Raw genomic sequence first — 10825 nt, 5'->3', positions numbered from 1 at the left:
GATATAATTGGAACAGAAATGACAGGCTTGGGGAGCCTGGGTGGCTCAGTCAGTTGAGCATCTGACCCTTGATTCTGGCTGAGGTCATGATCTCACAGTCATTAGATGGAGCCCTGTGTCAATCCCTGTGCTGAACGTAAAGCCTGCTTGGGGTTCTCTCTCTCCCTCTCCCTCTACCCCTCCTCCACACATGCATGCTCTCTGTCTCTGTCTCTGTCTCTGTCTCTCTCTCTCTCTCTCTCAAAATAAATAAACTTCAAAAAATAAGAAATGACAGACTTGTTATAACACAGATTAGAGAGATATCACTAACAAGACGCTAGCAAAACAAATGAATATAGGGTAGGGGTGATTTAAGAGTGAAAAATAAATCAAAGATGATCCCCAGGTGTCTGTCTTGAGAATAGTGCAGAAATCACATTCACAGGAACATTAAGCAATTCATTTCAAAGAGCTAACCTATACGGTCCACAGATCTAGGTGCTTCACATAGATTATTCAATTAGTAAAGTAATCCTATGGAGTAGGTATTATTATCTCCTGCTTCTTCTGCAGATAAGGAAACTGAGAATGGGGAAGTTGGAATGTCTAAACTGACACATCTTGCATGTGGCAGAGCTGAATTCAAACTCAGGGCAGAAGCCAACCCATGTCCTTTCCCTGCAGCATGGTGACCACAGCGTGCTGCCTCTCATGCGGTTCTCGGATGAGCAAGCCAACAAAAAGATATAGAGCTTTAAAAAAAATGTAAGTTTTTACAACACCACGCCTTCATCTGGACTGTCATGAGTCTGTAGTTCACCAAAGATAGTTTCTCTATTGGATTTCTCTGCCGATCGCCAAAGATAGTTCCTCTGTTCGATTTCTCTGCCATGTGAGTTTAGCATGATAAATTAACAATCTTTTGAAAGTCATAAACCAACACATACTTACTGATTGAGAGATTTATTGAAGTAGAGAGGTTTTCTCTTAATGAACTACTTATAAATCATTAACCCAACACTTCTTTCGCACCATTTCAGCCACTGCAAAATGACATCCATTATGTATATTCACTGATTGGGTACATGTACTTGGTTCTGATTTACCCTGATAATCCTGTTCCAGAAATGATCTAGCTACATTTAACATAAAGGTGCTCTCACTATACTTTTGAACATTATCTTCAGGCATCGTAAAGATAGGCTGTGCCACTTTTTTTTTTTTAATTGCAGAAAAAGCTCTTCAATGCCAAATGATACCCAATATTTATGTAGCGCTTATGTGTCAAGTACCCTTATATGCACTTCATAGATGCTGCGCATCTATTCTTGATGATGTCCTTATGAGATTTTGATTATGATTATTATCTCCATCTTACGGGTGGAGAAACTGAGACATTAGGTAACATCGAGGTCACAGGATTAGAAAGCAGCAGAGCCAGAAGTAGAACCAGACTCCAGAATCAGCTCCTAACACTACATTGCCTCTGATCTAAAGGATCTCCATCTTTCAACACTCAGCCTTCCACTCCTAGGACAAGTTCTATTCTTTCTTAGGTAATAATAAAAAGCAAGAGTGGTGGAATTCTCCTAAGCCATAAAAAAAGGGTTGGGACTAGGTGAGAATTTTGAGTCACTACAGTCCACACAGTACAGATTTGAAAAGCCCTAATCACATTAATCATTTTCTTTCCCTTCCATATAAGTCCAGGAACTGACACCTGGACCTCATGTTCCACCTTCCACTCAGGAAGTAAAGCCAGGACTAAGTTCCCTGCTGCTACAGACGGGGCAGTGCAAGATCAGATAAAACTAATCAGTAACTAACCATGGCTGTGAAGAGAAAGGTAACAGGGCTCAAAATACACATCCCAGGAATCAGAGACCTTGCCAATAATTTACCTGCCACATCATTAATAGGGACTTTGCACTTTTTATTGCAAGATTGAGACAGCATGGATAGAAGAAAAAGCAAACATTTTAGATTTAGACAAGCTTCGAGTTCGGGTGTGGCCCTGCCATTTGCTTGGTGAGTGACACCAAAGAACACATTTCATCTCCCAAGTCTCTGTTTTCTCATTTGCAAAAAGGAGACTAAAACAATTTTATTATGTTATAAGAGATTTAACTATGTAAATTGTAAAAGCACTTCTTAAAGACGAGATATTATCATTAGAGCTGAACAACCAGAGTTGATTATCCTTGGTGGTTATGCACATGATCCGACTGGCCACCATTCTGAATATGTACTACTGGGTCAAAACATCTTTTCTATTGGGGTAGGCCATATTTTATTAGTATTTACATGCAAAGCAATACCTTTTAAATATACCTGCATATATATATATTCTTTAAAAAATGTTTGTTTGTATTCTGCTTTCCAAAATACTGTATTTGGATATTTGGCTTCTCCCTTTCATATCTCTCCTTAGTATCTTGACCATATTAATGATACCTAGTGAAATATTTTTCTGGGAAATATGAAAAATATGGATACTGGTAAAGAGCAGATACAGAATGAGAGGAATGTTTTTAGTGGGAAATTTTTCACAAATAGCTTGTTTGTAACAAAAGGGTTTAAATCATTTTTCCCTAGCCATTTTTTATTTGGTATCAGAGGGGTGTGTGTGTGTGTGTGTGTGTGTGTGTGTGTGTGCTTGGAAAAACTATGATCTTGAAACCTCTTTCCTGAATTACCTTATGAAAATTATAATAACTGAATATTACATAAGAAAATAATAATGAGAAAAAGAATCTATGTATTATCTTTTTTCCAAAGAGAAGATAAAATCTATTTAAAAAAAAAAGATTTATGTAAGTCTTACACTAGAAACTGAGTCTATAATTCAGCAAGTAATTATTTTTTTGGTTTTGTTTAAGGAAGAAGGAAATTATTGCAATTATAACTTTCAAGCTTCTATTTCTTCTGAAGAACATATTTTTTAATGGCAAAGGCCCAGCATCCTGAAAAAAGATTTTATTTGTTTCAGAGAAAATAATTTCCAGGTAAAATCCAGATACAGGTGACAACCTTAGTAAAAAATTATTTCGAACTAACCTCTTCTAAGGAATTTGGGACCAAATAACAGCTCTGACTAGAGAATAAAATGATCTGGAAGGAGACACAGCAAGTTCAAGAAAATACCTACCTTGAGAAACAAGCCGAAAAGTGAGTTAAGTTCAGATGTGCTGGTTAAACTTCACCTATAATGGAGAAATTTCAAGGCCTATATTAATTCAATGACTACAAGGTTTTTGCCTTCATTAATTAGATAACTCATAACTTCATTTATGCTGTGCCCCTAGTATTTTTGGAAATCATTCAGATACAAAGCCCGTGTGAGAACGGATAATGATCATGCATACGAATAACTATATTTTTAATATCAGCACCAAAATAAGTGTAGACAATTTTTAGCACTTTCATTCTAATGTGAAATATAGGCTTTGCATTTCTTCCATATCTAAAAACGTGACCTATTTCTCATGTACTTTCCAAGTGAGAAAAGAGACAATTATGGAAGTAATTGAAAGACATTTGAAATGTGACATCAGTTTTTTAAAAAGCATAATATAAAACTTTCAAAGAATTGGTTATATCCCTTGATTGAGAGATGCTCATTTTCTTTAAGGTTTTTTTAACAGAATGCATGGTGTCACGAAATGAGATGCCATTGCATTTAATACTGTAACAATATCTGAAAGACAAAGACATAGTACTCTCCTTCACCATAAATGTAGCTGAAAAAAAAAAAAGTTCAATGGAGAACACATTGTACTACTGGTATAGTCATGTGATACAGTGATGCAGGCTTTGATGATGACTAAACACTAATATGACATCTGCAGATGATTCTTTGGGTCCTGAAGTCTACCCAGTAACTGCACTGACTGTGTAGTGAGAGTGTCCTCTGTTAAAGCTATCCATCTTCTGCTCAGAAGCTTTTATTAATAAATGTGAACTTAGATCCAACACTGATGGCTTTCTAAATTTGGAGACTGGATACAGAATTACAGAATGGTAATTAAAAATTTATGTGCATTTTAAGAAATCCAATTCAATAGCAAATTCTTTTGGAATTATCCCTTTCGTATTAGAAGGATTTTTATTTAAAAAAAATTTTTGGCATCTATTGCCTCTTATATTTATTACATCAATTAATCTAAAGACACTTATGAACTCTTTCAAATAGCACTAAAAATATTCCATAAGTTATATTTTGGTTAAAATTGGATCTCTGGATCTGGGAGAAAACTAACATTAGGTATAGGGGTAAAAAATCCTTAGGATATAAGGTTTTGTTTACTAGAGAGCCACAGTTAGCTCTCTTCAACATTTTGTTGATGTTTGAAGGTAACCTCTAATAAAGGATATTAAATTATGTAATTGTGAAGTAGTCACGATTATTCTCTGGGGCAGCGAAAGGCAGCTCAACGTACCACCCCGAAAGATGCCACTTTGCCATATTGATTATTTTGAGCTGTAGGCACTTGAAAAACAGCAAAGGCAGGAGAGGCTTTCTCTGAACTCCATTTATCTGTCTAAAGACACATTCTCAAAAGGTACTCAGTAGTCCCCAAATCTACCCAGAAATTTCATCAACCAGAAAGAATTGACTCTTACCACAAGAGAGAAGCCTGGAAGTCCATTCGACACCCAGAAAACTTTCATAAACTCTCATACCCCCTGTGTATTTTACTGAGGGCACATTCATCTTTCCAAAAATCATTTATTCTCCCTTAAAAGGCCTATACTCCTCCCATTTCCCTACTAAGATAGTATTTAAGCCTGAATCCTATGAGTTACTCACTTTTTCCTGGGCATCTCTCATGTATACGTGACTTGTATGTGTTAATAAATTTATTTTTCCCTTGTTGGTCTGGCTTTTACCATAGAGACCTCAGCTAAGAACTCAGAAAGGTGGGGGGTGGGGGGAATTATTTTTTCTCCCCTACAGCAGGATACCAGAAAAGTTATAAATATTAAGCAATAATATCACTTATATTGACTGAGGTGTAGGCTCTATATGACACAGCCTCTAAAAATTTCATTTCCGGTACTGTGTGGAAATGGAATGGGAGAGAAGTCCTTTGATATGAAATCCACACATGTCTTCATGAAAGAACTTTCCCCTATTTACAAGTAGATTTCTGCAAACCTGCCCCAAATGGCAACTACTTAAATTAAAATATAATTATGCTTGGTTTCTTGAAGTCCAATAAAGGGTTAGCACATACTATGTTTTCTCTTTTTTGAAATAATTCAATAGCACACCGGGATAACTTTTTAATTTATTTCATTATAATAGTAAAATCCTCATAGTAAAAATCTCAAACTGTTCAGAGGGTAAAAAACAAAAAAAAAAAAAAAAAAAAAAAAAAAAAAAAGTCCCTTTTACCCAAAACAACCCTGCAGTTTTATCCCACAGAGGTAAGCACTGTTTACAGTTTCCTGTGCATCTTTGTAAAATTCTTACAATTTGCATTAATTTTTAAGTCTTCCCCAAAGGGTAGAATGATCTCAATTTGGACAAAAATAAAAAGAAATAAGTAATGAATATGATGAAATTAATGCATCAATTGAGAACTTTCTCAGGTAGAAGCTTTTGACTTTTTTGTGCATGGATACAGGCTATGTGTGCAATCATATAGTAATGATGTAACTATCACAAATGGTCTAAACTTACTCAAAAGGAAAACTTACTAGTTACCAGAATATTACTATTTATCACAAAGAAAATCTCCTAAATTGGAAAAATAAAAAAAAACATTTTAAATATCAAGTTTTGAATGTTTTACATAAAAATTTTCATTCTACACTCTACTAAGATGGGAAAAGCAATTAACAATTGTTTGGGGATTGGAAAAACACCTTGGCTGTTTTAACGCAATTTGTGGAAATCTTGTGTGTTTTGTGGTTACGTGTTTGCCCACTCCAGCCATCTGCAGCACCATTTTAAAAACCTGGTAACAAATGTCATTATTAATTCCAAAACACAGTCTCCAAATAGGCCAAAGATTTCTGGAGAGCAAAACAAGTGGCACAGACATTAGGAAATCTCTTCAGTGACACGAATGAAAAATTCAAAAGAAAATATTTTTTATCCTAATGAGGGAAGAGAAGGGAATGTACGGTAAAAAAGAATTATGAGAACAAAATGGGCAGGATTCCAATTCACTTAGTTATATCCAATTTATCTTCGTTTGCAATGCATGTTAATTTCAAACAGTTCCTCATACTGAAACTAAGGATTTCTCAGTTACTAATAAGTAAGCCCCACAAATGCACAACTAATAAAATAGTTGTTAATAGGTATTTATTAACTTTCTATATATGGAAATGGAATCACCTGAAAATAAAGACAAAATGATAAATGATCAACAATGGTAAAATAGTTTAATAAACCTGGTCACCTGCTAAAATTTTTTTTCCACCAATTTTACCAGGATAAGAAATCTTAGGAAAGAATGTGTAGCTCTGGGAAGAGGTCTTTCCCTATCTTGACCTCTAGGTTTTCTGCAGGAAACACATTTATGACTTTTCTTCTGTTGACCTTACAGGAAACATGTAAACGTATATATGTCCATCTCTCCTATTCTTTCATTCCAGAAAATCACTGGGAACCACCAGGGGCTGTTTGGTTGGGTGCATACCTACCTGAGCCTTGAGAATACATCTGGTCCTTAGCAAACCTCATCTGGACAGAAAAAACAAAACATGTCTTAAAAACAAAACTCAGATGTGGAAAAATAAGTTTTCCAAATCTTATTTGCCTTTGACTTCAAAGGACTCCTATATGGGATAAACTTTGAGGAATATGAAAAGAGAAGATTTGGCTCAAAGAACAGAAGGATCAAATCAAAGTACAAAGTTGTGAGAAAGAGCCCGAAAAACATTTTACTGTGGTTGGAGCCATTGGCCGTGCACTTTGAACAAAACCAAGTTCACACAGAGTAGTGAACTTAGTGAAGAAGTGAGTGATGCTAATGATGGCATTTTAATTGTTATAATTGAATAATATAACTTACTTAAGCTTGAAGAATTTTTTTTCTTTTTATCCAAAGCCAAAGTAAACTGACATATATTATTGAATACTGCAAGTTTTTATTTACCATTAATTCTGAATGTGGAGATTAATTAATTACTCAAGTACACTTGGGGTAAAAAAAATTCACTATAGTACTTACTTGAATTTCTAAAAATCAACATTTTACATATAAATAAGGGTAGTCTACCCTAACTGTATTGTATATCTACTTAAAGATGTCATGTACTTACTACTCTAGTAATGCTATTATCATTCAAATATGTTTTCTAAACTCTCTTACAATAAAATGTTAAGCCCTTGAGGAAAATTACCTCTAAGCTTCCATAGGATGTTTAATGTTTTCTTCTGGCCACAAAATAATATATCCCTCGTGTGAAATTTTTTGAAGAAATTTTAAAAAGAAATATAAAAATAAAATTATTCATGATTTCTTTGCCACATTAACCTTTTAATGTATATTCTTCCAGAACGCTCCTATGAACTTGTTAGATGGAGATATTTTACATAATAGTATCATTCTATATATGCTTCATTTTCCTTAAATATAGTACATATTATATATGATATATAACATATATGTAATGTATATATCCTATACAATACATACATATATACAGTTAGTAATGTGGTTATATATATTACTAAAACTTATTTATTTATTTTTTTTAAACTTTCTAAGTCAGTAAACATGCCTCATTAAATTCTTTATTAGTGAGTAATGTTTTATTAAATGGATCTAACACAAACTTTTTAACACTGTTTTCCAAACTACTTTCTGAAAGTGTTCCAAGATGTTCTAAATTACAAGAAGGGAGAAGAGAGTCATGTGGATCAAACAAAGTGGAAACCGTTGTAAAAGTTTTAATTGCAGGACTTCTCAGAGGGTTCAGTATGCTAATTCGAATCATGAACTTTCAAATGTGGAATATTTTATTATGCATTTACAAAACAAAATAAGCCACTGGAGTTTTTATTTGATAAAATCTTATTAATATTCTGATTTAATCATCCCCTATCTTTGGGCTTTTAGGCTGTTTTAAGTTTATTAACCATTCTTAATAATGCTTTGGTAAACATTTTCAGAATTCATCTTTGAGCATGTTTCTGATTATTTCCTTCAAATAAGCGTTTAGATATAGGATTGCCTGGCTTATTCACAGATTTAATGATTTGATACATATCACCAAATTGCACACAAAAATATATCAAATTACATACAGCACTTTCTGAGGCTATTTTCCCATAATTTAACCAATACCTGTTATTATCATTCTTTACATTAACTTTTATTTTTTCCTTCCCTGATTGATTATCCACCTTAGTCAAAAGTCTTACTTCTAAATGGCATTTGGTAATCTCTCACACAATAAACCACATCAACCTGAGGATATAGATAGAGTAGAAGAAAAACTTAATCTGTGGAGTTTCACAAACTGCCATCCCTCTTGGCCTGTCTCATCTCTCATCACCACCACTGGTGGCCTGTTTCGTAAATTTAATTTTTATGTTACAGCAGGAAAGCCACACATGAAGCCACACCTGCCTAACTTAATCTAGGTGAACAGAATCATGGCACCACATTGCAAAAATTAAAATTAAAATGCATGTATTAAAGGTTTTAAATCTCCCAACCACTACCTGATCATTGTACCTGCTCTACAAATATAGTGTTAGAACTAATAGATAGTCTAATAGGAAACCTCAAGGAAGAAGATAACTCTCCAACCAAGAATTTCCAATCATTCAGGGAAAGCCAGTACTATGAAAGAAAGAGAAGCAATAAACTAAGAGTGGGGAAATTTGGTCTAATAAAACATCAGTAATAGAATACTGAAAAATAAGAGTTTTTAATTTTGAAATAGTTACTAAATCTTAAAAAGAAAAACAGTGGAAAAGATAAACAAAAATAAAATCTGATATTGCCACTAGTTTTATTAAACTGACCAGAGAAAAATTAATCCTTACCTGATACAATTTTCCAAATTATAGAAAAACAGAAAAAGTCACCCAAAACTTCATTTATGAGGCTTTCCTACACTGGACCCAAAATCACATAAGGACTGCATAAGAGAAGAATGTTTCGAACAACAGATTCAAAAATCCTGAATAAAATATTAGCAAACTGAATACAATAACATACAAATTACTATATCATCACTGTTTAGAGTCTATTCTAAAAAAAAAAAAAAGAAAAAATGGTTTATTTAGTATGAGAAAATGTGTTACTGTAATATCTACATTAAAATTTAGAGAATAAATTGTTTTTATCATAGAAGTTGGGGTGGAATAAAAGAATTCAATATACTTAGATGTCCCTTCATACAAAACGAGAAAATATCTTAGCAAACCAGGAATAAAGAGAAATATACTTTTATATATACATGTATATATACGTATATATACATATATACGTATATATACATGTATATATATACACATACATATGTATATACACATACTTTTATATATATATAATTTATTGTCAGATTGGTTTCCCTACAACACCCAGTGCTCATCCCAACAGGTGCCCTCCTCAATGCCCATCACCCACTTTCCCCTCCCCCCCCACCCCCATCAACCCTCAGTTTGTTCTCAGTATTTAAGAGTTTCTTATGGTTTGCCTCCTTCCCTCTCTGTAACTTTTTTTTCCCCTTCCCCTCCCCACTGGGCTTCTGTTAAGTTTCTCAGGATTCACATGAGTGAAAACATATGGGATCTGCCTTTCCCTGCTTGACTTATTTCACTTAGCATAATACTCTCCAGTTCAATCCATGTTGCTACAAATGGCCATATTTCATTCTTTCTCATTGCCAAGTAGTATTCCATTGTGTATATAAACCACAATTTCATTATTCATTCATTAGTTGATGGACATTTAGGCTTTTTCCATAATTTGGCTATTGTTGAAAGTGCTGCTATAAACATTGGGGTACAATTGCCCCTATGTATCAGCACTCCTGTATCCCTTGGGATAGAATAGAATAGGGACTCTAGAATTGGACCCACAAATGTATGGCCAACTAATCTTTGACAAAGCAGGAAAGAATATCCAATGGAAAAAGACCGTCTCTTTAACAAAGGGTGCTGGGAGAACTGAACAGCAACATGCAGAAGAATGAAACTAGACCACTTTCTCACACCATTCACAAAAATAAACTCCAAATGGATGAAGGACCTGAATGTGAGACAAGAAACCATCAAAACCCTAGAGGAGAAAGCAGGAAAAAACCTCTCTGACCTCAGCTGCAGCAACTTCTTACTCGACACATCTCCAAAGGCAAGGGAATTAAAAGCAAAAATGAACTATTGGGACTCCATCAAGATAAAAAGCTTCTGCACTGCAAAGGACACAATCAACAAAACGAAAAGAGGAATATCCTACTGTATTTAAAACACTATAGTGTTTAGCAAATACCATAGACAACAGTGGGATAGCAAAAAAATTTTGCTTAATCTCAAGAGCAACACAAATTTGTCACCACTCACAAATTTTTAAAACACTAAGAATAGCTAAGAGTGAAGGGGACCCAACACCCTCATATACATTCTCTGTAACACAGCCACCTGGAGGGGCATCTGCAGTGTCTGTTAAAATAAGAACTTGTGCTCACTGTATGATGAACAACTCTTTGTATGTGTACGTGTACACGTACCAACAAAGTCACATAAGAACAAAAAGGCCCGGAAGTAGGTGAAGGGCATTAAGAGTACACTTATCTTGTTGAGCACCGAGTAATACATAGAACTGTTGAATCACTATATTGTACACCTGAAACTAATATAACGCTCTATGTT

At 34.3% G+C, this 10825-nt stretch overlaps 1 long non-coding RNA gene across 1 annotated transcript; it reads left to right on the top strand.

The window, feature by feature from the left end:
* Positions 1–1657: 1657 nt before the first annotated feature.
* Positions 1658–6688, top strand: LOC121026760 (uncharacterized). Its single transcript, XR_005788445.1, has 3 exons — positions 1658–1828; positions 2972–3150; positions 6592–6688. It is a non-coding gene; the product is annotated as an uncharacterized LOC121026760 (long non-coding RNA).
* The last annotated feature ends 4137 nt before the right edge of the window (positions 6689–10825 follow it).

This window comes from Herpailurus yagouaroundi, unplaced genomic scaffold, assembly GCF_014898765.1.
Source record: "Herpailurus yagouaroundi ecotype Mexico unplaced genomic scaffold, PumYag 162435, whole genome shotgun sequence".
NCBI lineage: Eukaryota > Metazoa > Chordata > Mammalia > Carnivora > Felidae > Herpailurus > Herpailurus yagouaroundi.
This window is presented reverse-complemented; position numbering and strand designations above follow the sequence as displayed.